This window comes from Herpailurus yagouaroundi, unplaced genomic scaffold, assembly GCF_014898765.1.
Source record: "Herpailurus yagouaroundi ecotype Mexico unplaced genomic scaffold, PumYag 141, whole genome shotgun sequence".
NCBI classification, from domain to species: domain Eukaryota; kingdom Metazoa; phylum Chordata; class Mammalia; order Carnivora; family Felidae; genus Herpailurus; species Herpailurus yagouaroundi.
Window position 1 is genome coordinate 75267001 of NW_024412396.1, and position 14469 is coordinate 75281469.

General features: G+C 65.1%; 1 non-coding gene across 1 annotated transcript; it reads right to left on the reverse strand.

Moving 5' to 3' along the window:
* Positions 1–13785: 13785 nt before the first annotated feature.
* On the reverse strand, positions 13786–13892 carry LOC121032555 (U6 spliceosomal RNA). Its single transcript, XR_005791365.1, has one exon. It is a non-coding gene; the product is annotated as a U6 spliceosomal RNA (small nuclear RNA).
* Between the last annotated feature and the right edge of the window lie 577 nt (positions 13893–14469).

The following is a 14469-nucleotide window of genomic DNA, read 5'->3' on the forward strand; positions in this document are numbered from 1 at the left end:
AACAGCCCCTCCCTCCGGCCCAAGAAACGGGGGTTGGGGGCTCTGGGGCTGAGACACTGCAGGCCGGGTTGAGGCGGCCTCTGAGCGCCCCTTGACCCGAGGTGTGTGCCCCTGGGCCAGCGCACAGGGACCCCGAGGCCCTGGCTCCCTCATCTGTGAAGTGGGAGAAGTCTGCTCCGAGGGTTCGCGTCGGCATAGACGGCGGGGCCGTGCGGGAGTCGCGGTCTGGGGGCAGACGCCTGGCCCGGAGTCCGTGCTGTGTGACTTCGGACAAGCTCCCTGACCCCTCTGAGCCTCAGTTCTCTACCTGGACAACAGGGATGGGAGCAGCAGCTACCTCACACACAGGCTGTTGGGGGATCAAGTTCTTGAGATTCTATGTCTTTAGCGAGGTTAGCACGTGTCTGGCACACAGCAGACACCCACTCTGGCATCCCACAAATATTTACGCAGCACCTGTGGAGTGACGGGCATCCATCCAGGTGCCAGTCTCCCTCAAAGAACAGGGCGGGGAGACTCCTGCTCTCCCGGGAGTGCGGGAAGCCGTCTGCGACAAGGAGCCGGGTCAGGGCAGAAAGGGGTCCGGGGAGGGCACGGGCGGGTCTGGGGCGGGCAGGGGGTCTTCCAAGGCCTCTGCGGGGCTGAGAGGGAGCCATTCCGAGGGTGGGGGTGGAGAGCCCGGGGGAGCCGGGTTGCTGTGTTTGTGCCCTGCAAGGGGCCCGTGGTGGGGGAGCTGGGGGCTGGGGCCCAGGGGCAGGGGCGGCCGGGGTGGGGGCTGGCACGGGCCTTGTGGGCCACCCGGGGACCTTGGATGTTATTCTCAGAGCAGCGAGAACCCCCTGGAAGGTTCGGGCGGGGACCACTGCGACCCACTCGGGTGGAGATGGGGCCCGGGGAGGGGGGCGGGGACCAGGGAGAGGCATGTGAACGTGTGTGCGTCCGCGCGTGTGTGTGTGTGTGTGTGTGTGTGTGTGTGTGCCGAATCCGTGTCCCGCATCTGCAGTGGCCGTTGGCTGCCACCACGCAGGACCGCCGGGCAGGGTAGAGGGAGGGGCTCAGGGGAGGGGTTGGGTCCACAGGGGAGGGAGGCAGCGGGGGTCAGCGCTGCACGGGGAGCAGGACAGAGGGCGGCTCTGAGGTGGGCCTGGGGGACAGGCGCTCCGGTCACGTCTCCACGGGGAGTCAGAGCTCGGGGGAGCCCGGGACGAGGATTCCAGATGCTGCGGTGGCTTGTGTAGAGGTGACAGGAGGCCCCTTCTTTCTGCCTGAGCTGCCCTGTTGAGGTGTCCAGGCTCAGGTAGAGACCCGCGGTGTGGGGGACCTCGGCCTCCTGGTGCGGGGGACCCCTGGCCTCGGCCTCACACTAGGTTGGCTCTGCTTCTCATCCCCAACTGAGCACAGCCCCCACCCAGCCCAGCCCTCTCACTGACCCTAGACGGAGCCCCCCGACAGGTCCGTCACCCAGGACCCCAGCTCTGTTTTGCGCCTCGTGCCTTGAAGGACAGTCATGACCCCGTGGAAGGAACGGACCAGGCGGCATACAAGTCCCTCTCCTCTGCTGAGCTCCCGACCCTGGGCATTGGCCCAGAGCGGTACCTCCAGGTGCCAGCTCCCGGGGGGCTCTGACAGAGAGGCAGAATCCTGGAGGCCGCAGGCAGCCCACCCCATGTCTCCCCAGGCGGTGTGGGCATGGCCTGGACGTCTGCCCCTCTGGGCTGCTGATGGTGTGAACTTTGGTTGGTCAAGGGGTCAGGGCAGGGCTTGGAGGGACGTGCTGGGACCCACCGCCTAGGGCCAGCCCTCCCAGAGGCCCAGCGGCTGAACCCCAAGGCTGGGTGGGGGCCCAGCCCTCTGTGTCAGAGCCCAATGGTCAAGGCTGGGAAGGCACGCCTTTCCTGGGCTCCTCCTGGTCACGTGACCAGAGGGCCGCAGGCTGTGTGACACCCGTCCGGACCTCGTACCTGCCTCCAAATGCCCGCTGAGGGCTTCGGACGCACTTGCCGCCTCCCGCCGGGCACGGCCACTGCTCTGGTTGTTGAGGGAGGCGGGTCCTGGTGCGAGGTTCTCGTCTGGAGTGAGCCCGCTGTGCCGGACATCTCCCGCTGGGCAGCTGAGGCTGGCCGCCAGCCCGTGCCCACGGCAAGGTCACCTGCAGGCACGGTCCCTCTCTACCCCACACCCTGCGGGTCACCCCCCTGCGAGCCGGCGGCAGGAGTCACGGCAATGTGAGGCTCCCGGGGCCACCTGGCCCCATCTCTGTGTCCCTTTGGCCTCTGGGTGGGCAAGTCTGTGCCCCTCCACCATCCCGGCCCAGACTGCCTCTCGCTGTCTGCGGGAAGGGTCTGAACTTCCTCCTGCCCCCGCTGCGGGTCACGTGTCCACACTGGGACGGTCGACCCAAGCCCTGCGCCGCGGCAGTGGCCCCAGGACGGCGGGAACTACAGCATGGGTGTGGCGGTGTGGCCGGGAGAGGCCTCAGGCTGGAGCCCCCGCGGCACCGTGTCCCCATCACACACCGGGGACAGTGGGGATGTCCCCAGGCCCAATTGTGAGCGCGCTCACCGTGAATCCAGTGTGCCCTGAGCGGGGTTCCAGGAGATCCCGAAGTGTCTTTGTGTCGGTTCTAACGCCTGGCGATCATCTTGCACTCGGGCTTCCCAGTTCCTAAGAAAAGGTGCTGGTGGTAACCTTGGCCTCCCAGCCTCCCCGATTCAGAGGAGAGAAGAGGGTGGAGGGAGGGCGGGGGAGCCTCCCAGCCAGCTGGCATGGGGTCCATTGTTATGTCAGAGCGCGTGCCCAGATGCTGGTCTTATAAACCTGAGGTGGTAATTGAATCTGGGCAGGAGTCCTTGACAGGGGTCGTTAAACGCGGGAGCAGGAATGGGCCTGGGTTTATGGCTCCCCGGCCCCACCTCCTCTCTGGGAAGGCAGGGGCCGAGCTTGTGTTAGGGCCACCCAGGGCGGGGCATGGACACAAGGACCCCACCACAGTGTGCGCGTGTCACAGGCCGGCTTGGGGCCCGAAGCCGCTTGCCCCCAGACCCGAGCCCCTTCACGCCGGCCCACCGCTCGGGCGGGCGGTCATTCGGCAGGCATGCTCGCGCAGCCCGGGGATGGGCCCCGTGCTGGCACCGAGTGCCGCCTCTGATGCCCCAGAGTGGCGAGCAGGGGGCAGCCGGTGGGATACAGATCTTCCAGAATGCCGTGAGAGTGCTGGACAGAGCTGAGCCTGGAAGGGTGGGAGCCCGGAGCTGACAGCACAGGCTTTCGGGGGCGGCCAGGCCCGCGCAGAGGCTGGAGGGCCGGGAGGCCTGCTGCCCGTGGGGAGGAGGGTGGCGCAGGCAGGGGTGTCCCGCCTGGCCCAGAGCGGTTGCGTGACGTCCCCCAGGTGGCCCAGCAGGCCCGTGGCAGTCCCCAGGTAGGAAGGCTGAAGAGACTTCGCACGCTGGCTGTGCCCCCGGGGAGGACAGGCCACTTGGCGTCGGTCCCTCACGGGGCCTCCGGTGACTACGGAGCTGCAGGGCCGGCGAGGCGGTGGGACAGCCACACGGCACACCTGGCCGGGACGAGGGACGGGGGCGGTGAGTTATTGAGAATCGCCAAAGGTGTTGAGTTAGAAGCTAATTAAAAAGCTATCTGCAGTGTGGCGCTATAAAAGTCTCGTAAAATTCCAATCTCATTTGTTCCGCTCAGCTTCCTTGGGTGCAGAACGCCCCATAAAAGGCGGCCGTCTCCCGTTGTCTGCGGGCGGCTTGCCAGGGCGCGGGCGAGGGCACCCTTCCTTGTGTTCTGCGGGCTGGCGCCTGGGGAGGGAGGGAGCCGTGGGGCTAAGGAGAGGGGCGGGGGGCGGGCAGGCTGAGCGTCGGGTGTCCCGGCCTGGGGACCCCAGCAACCCTCACCTGCATCTCTTACCTGCACATGTCCCTCAGCTGACGTCACAGTGTTCCCCGTCGGGGGAGGGGGGAGGTGGGAGGAGGCCTGCCGGTGCTGGACCGGATCCGGTGTGCAGAGCCCCCCACCACGTGGGCCAGGGGGATGGAGTTGAGCTTACAGAGTGGGGGGTGGAGGGGAGGGCTCTTCCCGCGGGGCTGAGACCCAAGTAACGGGGCAGGGGGCCTGACCGTGGCTCTGTTACCGGTTGCCGTGTGGCTACTGTGTATAACTCTGCCGGGCACCGCGGCTCCGGCGTGGATGTGGGGGCGCCCCTTCCCGAACTGGGAAGAAGCCTGTGTTTGCAGGTGCTGGTCCGTCTCAGCTCCAGCCGGAGCACAAGGCTCAGCATCCTCACTTCCTTGACCTGAGCCAGGCCGGTGTGTCGGCCACTTCAGGGCCACCCCCAGCTTGGCACCTGTGTGCAGGTCCTGTGAGATCTGGGCTCGGGGTGCAGGTCCCGTGGGATCCGAGCTCGGGGTGCAGGTGATCAGCTTTGGAAAAATGACTTTAGCATTGGGATTATGGGGCTATGTGCTCTGGAACCAGGTGCTGGCTTCTGTCCTGCCCTTCCCTTTCGGCTGGGGCCTTCATCGCTCCCCGGGGACATAATGGTGGCAGCCTCCACAGGCCACCGGGCCGTGTCTGGCCCAGAGCACGGGCTCTCTAGCTGCCGGCGAAGATGTGGATTGTGGTCCAAGAGCTCCGTGTCCTGGGGGGCACTAGCCCCCACCATACTCCAGCACCTCGGCTGAGTTTAAGGACGAGACATAGGTGCTCAGAGGAGAACTGGGTACCGGGCCATTTGCCCTATGGCTGCAGGACTTGGGTCTCTGAATCCCTGCTCTGTCCCCAGGAGGACAGACCTGGCCCCGAGGCCCATGGATGCTCCCGTGGACCCCCGGGCCTGGCCCACCCCCTCGGGTCTCCGGAGGGGGTGAAGGCACACGCAGGCTGCAGGGGGAGAAAAGGCGGGGCCGTGATTTGCCACCTCTTGGCTGTCCGTGCGATGCCCCCGGCTGCCCTAGAAGTGTCTGGTCATAGCACCAGAGGGAGGCGACAGAGGGTCCCGGGTCAGTTGATGGCCTGGCTCTTAACCTCACTCCTACCGAGGCTCGATGCGCCTGTGAGGCAGGGACCGGGGCGCCTGGGCCTCTCTGCAGCTCTGGAGGCCGCGGCAGGGGCGGGGGCGATGGCCGGTGCCTGGGGCTTGCTGGACCCCCACGGCCCAGCCCTGAGCTCTGCACGCCGAGTGAAGGAGGCGGCGACAGCGGGGCCGGGAGTGTGGGGTGTGATAACCGGAGCCAGGTGGACCGGGGCAGCAGGTGGAGGGGCGGGGCCTGCGGGCTGCCCTTCGACACCCCCCAGCACAAATCAGGCCTGATTTCTGCGGCCTGGGAGGCCAGTGAGTGCAGCGAGAGGCCGGGGTCTTTGTCTTCCGGCTGGGAGGCATGGATTGATTCTCTATTCCGGAGCAGCAGACGAGGGAGGAGATTGAGAAAGAGCCACATCCGGAGCAGCCTCTCTCCACGGCACGCTGTCCTGGACAGGGGGGCGGTCGGCCTGTCCCCAGCCACCGAGGCCGTTGGGAGGTCCGGCTGGAGGCCTGAGCGGGCTGCGCGGCCGGGAGAGCAGGGCAGCGGCCCCGAGCCGGGCTACGGTGACTGGCGGGGTTCCGGGAGGGGCATGAGTGCCAGGACAGGAGGCAGAATCGACACCGTACGGGCCTCTGGGACCCGCACGGCAGGTGACAGGCCCGGACAGACCCACACAGGAGCTGCTGCGCGGGCAGAGGCGTCCCTGCTGCAGCGGCGAATGAACCCGCCATCCCGGGACCCGATCCAGAATTGAGGCCCGCTGCTGCTGGCCCGTCCCAGTGGGTCCTCCCGGCGGGGGGGTGCTGTCTTTTGTGGGGACACTGAGGGCCTCCGTCCTGCCAGCGTGGACTCTGCACCCCGTGGAGGGAAGGAAGAGCACGGGGGGCCTGGAAACGGCCCCCCAACTGCAGGACAGTGGGGAGTGTGGGCAGGGCCCTGCCGCCTGAGCAGAGGGCCTCAAGGGCTTAGCGGCCTCTCCAGAGACACCCCAGACCGACTGCACGAAAGCAGAGGCAGCAGCGAACCTGCGTGGCGCAAGCCAGCCACGGAAAGACAAAGCCGCGTGCGTGCGAGTGCGTGGAGAATGTTCTAGAATAAGCGCGGTCACCCTGGGGAGGCCACTTGGGCGGAGGGTGGGGGACAAGAGGGCTTCTCTGTTCGGTTTGAATTTCATGATCCGTGTTTACTCACAAATCACTTGCATGATTAAAAAAACCCCAAACTGGAACAGATTACATGGGAGCTTGGGGACACGAAACTGTCAGGCAGAAGGAAGGCGGTGTGGCGGCGTGGCCCGGCTGGCCCCCTCGGCTGGGAAGGGCCCGGTGCCCTCCGGCCTCCCGGCCGGCTCCCTTGCCTGGGCCCTCTGCCGCCCGCCCCGCCAGGCCAGGCGCACGGCGGGACACGGGGCGCGCCAGCTGGGTGCCGGGGGCGTGTGGCCCGTCCCAGCGGGGCTTCTCGGTGGTCCGGGCCCTCTGCGCGGCTCTGACCCTGTGGCCACTGGGACCCCGGGCTGGGGACCCCTGACTTCTGCTTTGGGAAGAGGATGTCGTCCGGACAGGAAGTCTGGGGTGGGTGGCCTGGGTGGCTGGAAACCCGGCCCCGCTGACCTCAGCCCGCAGGTGGTCCGGGCTCACCGTCTCGTGGCCCAAGATCCCCCACGGCCCCCGGCGGCTGCCCCAGCGGGAAGGACAGCGGGAGTTTCCCACAGGCCCAGGAGACCCCCTTCGGCCCACGGCCAGAACTTCCTGCGTCCCATGCCCATCCCAGACCCGCACAAGAAAGGGACACGGTGAGTGCCCACCGTGTGGGGGGGCAGGGCTGCCCGTCCCGCACCCGAACCCGCTTCCATCTTTGGCGATGTGATGGTCCGCGAGCCGATGACTGTCCGTTCCTGCTGCATCCCTCTGTCGACGGACGCTTGGGTTCTTTCCGTGCTTTGGCCGTTGTCGATAGGGCTGCTATAAACCCGGGGGTGCAGTGCCCCTTCGAAACGGCGCCTGTGTCCCTTGGGTAAATACCTGGCGGTGCAGCTGCTCGGTCGTAGGGGGGATCTATTTTTGGTTTTTTGAGGACCCTCCGCGCTGTCCTCCAGAGCGGCCGCACCGATGTGCGTTCCCACGACGGAGGTGCTTCGAAGAAGGAGCTGTATTGTGACCTGAATTTCATCAAGCTGGAAAAATCCAGTCGGCGCGAGGAAAAGGGTCGGGCCCGCGAGTCGCCCACCACGAACTCTTTGGCGCCAAGGGCTTCTGGAAGTTTCCCACACGTGTGTCCCTCTTGTTCGGGCCGCGTTTATTCCTCAGGTGGAGAGCGGGTGACATTCTGCTTTTAAGTCGTGCACGTCTTCTGTCCTCACGGACCTGTTCTGGAAACGACGTCCGACGCTTCGTCGAGGTTGTACTGTTTGGACGCACCCCTCACTCTGCCGGTTCCCGGCCGCCCGCCTGTGCCGGCTGCTCTCGGTCCCCTCCCCAAACACGTGGCCCGGCGTCCCCTGCGGTGGCCTGCAGGAGAGTGGGTGGCCCGCGAGGGTCGGGGTCGGGGGCTGGGGAGCCTGTGTCCCCCAGGTTGAGCCAGGTGTCTGGGGGGACGTCCAAGTGACCATCACCGTGAGGTGGGGGCCGGGGCTCTGAAAGGTCAGGGAAGGGGCTACGGTGTCCCTCTCTGAGAGACACACGCGCTACTAAGGGGTGGGGGGCTTTCCTGCCACGTGGCCCGTCTGAGCGCCCCTCATGCCAGGCGGCTGGGGGACAGCCGGGGCCACGATGACGGGGGCACCCCGCAGATGGCACCCCGGATCTAAAGACCCTGCCGAAGCCGAGCCTTGGCCTCCAGTCTGGAGGCAGATGTAAAGCCACATTTGGGGGCTCCTTCCCGCCCCCCCCATCACCAGGACAATTGAGGGGTGTGCCTGTGGGTCCTTGGGCTCTTCGTGGCGGGCCCTGGTGCTGGGGGGCAGCCCCACGGTCCCACTCCAGCTTGCTGTGGTCGGGGCGCCCAGGGACATCACACAGACCACCGTGCCCGTGCGAACACCCCCTCTTTCCCGCGTGGTGCCCAGCCTCGTGTCGTCCTCACACCCGATTCTTTTAATTACTGGTCACAGTGTTTACCCAGGGCCTTTACAGACGGTCCCCGCCAGGCTGGGCCTCATCACACACCCACAGCGTAGGGAGAGGCCCCGGCCTCCAGCCTGGCCAAGGGCTGCGCGTCCAGGCGGTGCGGCCCCACCGTCCTCCGGCCCCGTCCGGCGCCCTGCAGGCCCCCTGGATGGCTGGAGCAGGCCGGGGTGGTGACGGACGTCCCAGGACTCCAGTCGGTGCAGAGTCCCCTGCCCACACCTCCGTCTGTGTGCGGAGCCCCGCCCGCTGGGGACAGGCGGCGCTGGCGCAATTTGGCCCAGCGCCCAGGACGTAGTCAGCGCTCAGTAAATCGCAGGCGAGTAAATCACCGCCTGCGGGCTGCCTCAGACACCACAAGCGAGCCCCACGGCTCGGGGACGACTTGGTCTCCGCGGTCCCTCTCCTCCCCGGGGGGCTCCTCCAACTGGCTGGCGTCTTCGGCAGGGTGATTTGAGGTGGGCATCTGGGTAGAAGGAGCCAAGAAGGACGGGTGGGGGGGGCAGGGGGGGTGGGGGGGGGAGGGGTGTGGGTGGGGGTGGGGAGGGCAGGACAGGGAGGGGCCTGGGAGGTCTTGAGCTGAGGTAGGAAGAGCTCCCCTCTCTGTCCTCCAGGGCCCAGAGGCCACTCTCCTTCCAGCGTCTTCTCTGGAGGGGGATGGGCTTTGCCCCTTGAAGCGATGTTCATAGCAAGGGGCTGTGTGCTGCCCCCAGCAACCCTGGCTTTATGGAGAACCTTCTCGATGAGCCAGAGGAAACACCCATTTCTGTGATATCCCGGGGATCCCGGGAGAACGTCCCTGACAGGCATTTCCTACCTGGCATCCCTGTGTCCCACCAGGTGCCAGGCCGGTGGTCAGAGGTCACAGGACGCTGAGCCCCCAGCTAGACAATTTCCTGTCCAGGGTGCAGTGTCCCGGGCCAGCTCAGGGCCCCCTGAGGGGCCAGCTCCCGCTCTCTGGGCCTTTGGGGAGAGTGGCCCCCCTTGCTCTGTCCGGCAGTCAGACCCTCACGGCCCCCGTGTGCCCGTCAGGGAGGCTCTCCGTGAGAATGTCGTCCACAGGCACCGACGGCACCTGGGAAGTCACTTCTCTGCCTCCTCGGAGGCTCTGGGCGGGAGGGGTGGGTGCTGGGGGCTGGGCAGGGCCCTGCGGGGAGGGGGGACTGGGGCAGGGTCCCCCTCGGCCCTGCAGAGAGTGTCAGACTTTCTCCCAGACTTTCACGATCATCTCTGTCTGAAAATGGGCTTTTGTTCTCCCCGGCATCTGTGGGTTTTGATGGATTCTGAAACATTTAATAAATATTTGACTTCCCGTTTCAAAACGTTCTGTGTTCCTTTTAGACTTCCTTATGGAAAGACGTGGGGATATTTTCACCTTGGCTCCGTGGCAGCCCATGAATCAGGGGGTGGGCAGCATGGGCGTCTTGGATCCCCGACCCCAGGCCGGGATCAGGGTTGAGGACCAGAGCTGAGACTCAGTTCTCTGAGGTGTGGAGGAGCCAGGCCTGTGGCCGGGAGGGAAAGACCACCCCGTGCTTTATGGGGGTCCTTTTAGCAGAAAGTGAGCTGGTGGGGGGGGCATAACACAGGGGCTGGTGCGTGAGGGTCACAGTTCTTCAGAAACCCAGCCTGAGGGGGGGTGAGTGCGGAGAGCAGACAGGCGGGGAGGACCTCCGCAGAGGCAGGACGGCACAGTGGGTGGGACCCAGCAGCACGGGACTCGAGTTTCAATCTAAAGCCTGTCTGCTCAGCTCTAAACAGCCCGGAGAAGAATCTGGCACCACGAGGGTTCAGTGCTTGGCACGCTGGGGCTCAGCAGATGCTCGGGGAAGCTGGCTGTCACAGAACATCATCGGCTATTGTCACCTCCCTGGGCGAGTCCCGGGGGATGGCTGTTCATGCCTCCACAGCCTGGGGTCCAGGCCCCCGAGATGACTGAGGAGGATCCTGGGCTGGTCCCGCCACACCCCCGGGGGCTCCTGGCCCTCTGTCCCTGCGATGCCTCTCCCCACCCCGCAGCAAAGGCAGCGGGCACTATGAGCTTCCACTCACTTGGTGGCCTGGGCTGGGTGTCCCCGGAGGGGCGTGGGGGCAGCGGGGCTGTGCTCGCCCTGTGGGAAGGGGACCCCTCCCTGCAGCTCACTATCCAGTCTCTACAGCCACATCTGGTCGCGATGGGCGTGTCCCCCAGGAGAGCCTGTCTCTCACACCACAGCAAATAAGGCCGCAGGGGGGCCCTGCTGAGTCTGGGGGCACCAGGCTGTGGAGGGCACTTCGGGGAGACCTTGGAGTACTTCGGGGCAGCACCCGGCACGGCTCTGTCCAGCATCCAGTGTCTCCAGGGCTCATGCCAGGAGCCCTGCTGCTGTCCTGGGGAGTATCAAGGAAGAAGATCATCTGAGCACGGCGGCCGGGACATTCTGCACGGGACAGTGGCAGGGACAGGGTCAGGGAGGAGTAAGCCGCATGTTTTGGAGAAGCAGGAGAGGTGTTGCTATGACTCATTTTATGTGTCACCTTGACTGGGTCACGGAGTGCCCCGATATTCGGTCGAATATTACTCTGAGCGGGTCTACGAGGGTATTTCTGGATGAGATTTGCATTTAAGCTGGTAGCGAAGCAGAGGGCCTCCTCCACGCGGGTGGGCCTGGTCCACTCGGTCGAAGGGCAGGATGCACCAGAAAGGCGACCCTCCCCGGAGGAAGAGGAGTTCTCGTGCCCGACGGCCTTTGAGCCGGGACACCCTCTTTCTCCTGCCTTTGGACTGTGGATGGAAGCTGGTGGGGACCTCTCAGCCTCCAGAGCGGGGAGAGTCGGTCCTGCGTAACCGTCTCTCTGTGCGCACGCGTCCTCTCAGTTCTGTTTCTCGGGGCGCCCGGCTGACGGAGGCACCAACGAGCAGCAAACCCCGGCTCCTAATGGGAGCTGAGGCTCGTTCTATGGGAGGTGTAGGGTCCGGGGTGAAGAGGGCCACCCCCGCTTTTCCCACTGGGCCCGCCACGCGGAGCTCGATTGCCAGAGGAGCCTTGAGGATGGCCCAGGTTAGAGGAGGGCGCATCCCTGGGTGGTCCCGCTGGCCGCAGGCTGGGGGAGACGTTTGCAGTCGTCTGGGCGAGCCGCAGGTGAGGGAGGGGCCGCCCCAGAGCCAGGCCGTGCCGGGGGCAGGGGTGGTCTGGGCCCCGCCGAGCCCGCTCCGAGCCAGGCAGACTGGGACCGGCTGCTCTGGGGCAGGGGGAGGGCACGTGGGGTGCACGCACAGAAGGGCCCTTCGCACACTCTGTGGTCACGGGTCATTTCTGGAGCCCAGACCTGGGGGGCACCGGGCTCAGGGATGACGCGGGCACGGATGAAAGGTGCACGCAGCGAGGCGGGGCCGCCGAGCCCCTGGTTCCCTGGCACAGGGAGAGCACCCCGCCCCCCCCACCCTGCGCCCGGCAGGAGGCTGTCCTTGCTCATCTTGTAAATCTCACCATTTACAGCTACTGACGGGCACTCACGGGGCCCATCGACCCCTGGGCGGCGTGTGCACACGGCCAGGCCGCCACCAGCATGACCAATTGGCAGATCACCGGCCACGCTCTCCGAGGAGCGACTGTTTCCGCAAAAATGAGAAGCAGGTTATCAGGAAAGACTCCAGCGACTTTGCAGGCAGTTGTGGCTCTTCTAACAATCGGGGCCTCCCGGTCAGTGTCCCCGACGAGATGTGCGGCTGCAAGGGTGGGGGCAGGGCAGGGACGCGGTGGGACGGGCGCCGGCGTGGCGCCCCGGTGGGCCGGAGGCGGGGGCCCCTCAGGGACGTGAGCCAGGCTCGGAGACGTGGGGACATCGGTGTGGCCGACCCCCCGGGAGAGGTGGCCATTCCTAGAGTTGAGGCCCACTGGCCCACAGCCTCCCTGAAGCCCTGGGCCCAGCATCAGACGGAAGGAGGTTCAGGGTCGGGTTCTCCGGCCCCCAGGCTGCCGACGGCCACGCTCGGGTCGCGGCCCGGGGTCCCCCGCGGAGGCCGCACGGAGGCTCCGTGTTCCCGGAGCCCCACGGGCCAGCTGTGACTTGAGGCCCGGAATCTGCCGTTGCAAGGACTCAAGAGGCCGGGGGCGGCCCCGGGTGCAGGAGCCCCGAGGGGTCTCCGCTTGTGGGGCTGAGACACAGCCACTGAGGGGTTAAAGCAGGAAGCGGCTTGCGGAGCCGTACTAAGAAATGATGTTCTGCTGTTTGACGTCATTTTAATTCCATTTCAAGGGCATTTAATCTCATTTGCCCGATGACTGATCCCTGGCTGTGGATGAATTAACACGCGGCCCCTCCTTGGAGGGGAAGCAGGACCCTTTTAACGGAGACATAGCGTCATCGTGTCCTGCTCTGCCTTGCGGGTGGCCACAGGGGCGGGGGCGGTGGTGAGGGCCTGACCCTTGGGTTTGGCATTTACTCAGCCCTCGGAACATTCCAGAAGGGTGCGGGCCTGCCGTCTCTCCTTGCCTCATGCCACTGGGTGGGATACTCCTATTCCTAAGGCCCGGGACAAAGGCCCGGCCCGTGCTTTGAGGCAGGTTCGGGGTCCGGGTGATGGCACGTGACGGTGTCTGGGGGGCAGGCGGTGTGGCCCTTTGGGCTCTGAAACCTGGGCTGGAAGGGGGAACCAGGTGCCCTCAGAGCCGGTGGCTCCTTGCTGCCTGAACTGGAGGAAAAAGGTTGCTTTGTTTGGGGGTCACGTGTCTCTCCGTCCATCCACATCCCCTGGAGGTCTTGGGGAGCAGGTGAGGTCACAGCTAGGGAGGAGAGCGGTGCCCGTAGGGGACGTGACTTCTGGCGACATTGCCCCCTCCACCCACATGTGGCCTCCCTCCTACTGGGAGCTCCACTTTCCAGAAATTTCTGCTTACTCTGGTCTGGACTTCGCTGAGCTTTGGGGACCTGAGGGTGCGGCTGTGTCCAGGCTTGGGGCCGTGGGATCCGCGTGAAGACCGTTCGCCCCGCCACGCAGGACTCCGGGGCGCCATTTGCACAGAAGGGCTCCCTCTGGGCCGTGGAGGGGTGCAGGGGCGGGTGGCTGGGGCAGGCGGGCTGTGCCGGGCTCTCCGTGTGGCCTGGCCGAGGCCGTGGCCTCAACACCCAGTGCCCAGTGAGGGCTCAGGACATTTGCTCCCAGTCGGGATGACTGTCCTTACACCTGGATGCCCAGACGTCTGACCCCGGGGACTGGGGGACAGCGTGGCCCGCAGGCTGCAGGTGCAGGGACATTGGGTTGTATTCAGAAGGGTGGATCTTAATATTTCAGACCCCGCAGACGTGGCCATTGGGACTGACATTAGGGTTGGCCTCAAGCATCCATCACCCTGGGGATGCCCCGGGCCCGTCACGATGTCACCCTTCCCTGCTGTGGCCTTAGGGAGGCGAGGCCTGGACAAGCCAGGCAGGCTGGCTCTGCTGTGTGGGAAAGGGAAGGCAGTCGGGCTCCGTGGGGACGAGGGAGCTCGTGGTTCGTGGGTGCTCTCAGCCAGCGCCCCTACTTGGGACTGAAGCCAGCCGGAGACGTCTGTCTGTCTGTCTGTCATTCATCCCCCAACCCTCTCCCCCCTCCCCCACCCCTTCCTCCCTCCCTCCCTCCCTTCCCTTCCTTCTTTGTTTTTTTTTTTTTTTTTAATATGGAACGCTTCACGAATTTGCGTGTCATCCTTGCGCAGGGGCCATGCTAATCTTCTCTGTATCGTTCCAATTTTAGTATATGTGCTGCCGAAGCGAGCACCCTTCTTTCTTTCTTTACTGTCCTTCCTCATATCCACCGCACATCCACCCACCGACCAATCCATCCATCCATCTGTCCGTCCATCCATCCGCCCATCCATCTATCCATCCATCCACGTGAGAATTCAGTGTCCATAGCATCCTGAGTTTTGTGACAGAGGGTAGTTTTGGGTGAAGGCTGGGATGTGGCAGCTCAGAGGAGGCCCTGCTGCTCGCTAGCTAACGATAATTCCTTCCATTTTTTTAAAGTTTATTTATATTGAGAGAGAGAGAGAGAGAGAGAGAGAGAGCACAAGCAGGGGAGGGGCAGAGAGAGAGAGAGAGAGAGAGAGAGAATCCCAAGCAGGCCCCACGTTGTCAGCGTAGAGCCCGACTCAAGGCTCCACCCCACACACCGTGGGATCATGACCTGAGCTGAAATCAAGAGTCGGATGCTCAACTGACTGAGCCCCCCAGGCGCCCCAATAATGTCCCTTTCAAACAAATCCACCCACAGAATGAATCATTGGACCCGGTATAATGTCAGCCCTTTGTATGACGTTTCAGGAGGGTGAGATTTATCAAGTAAACGATAATCT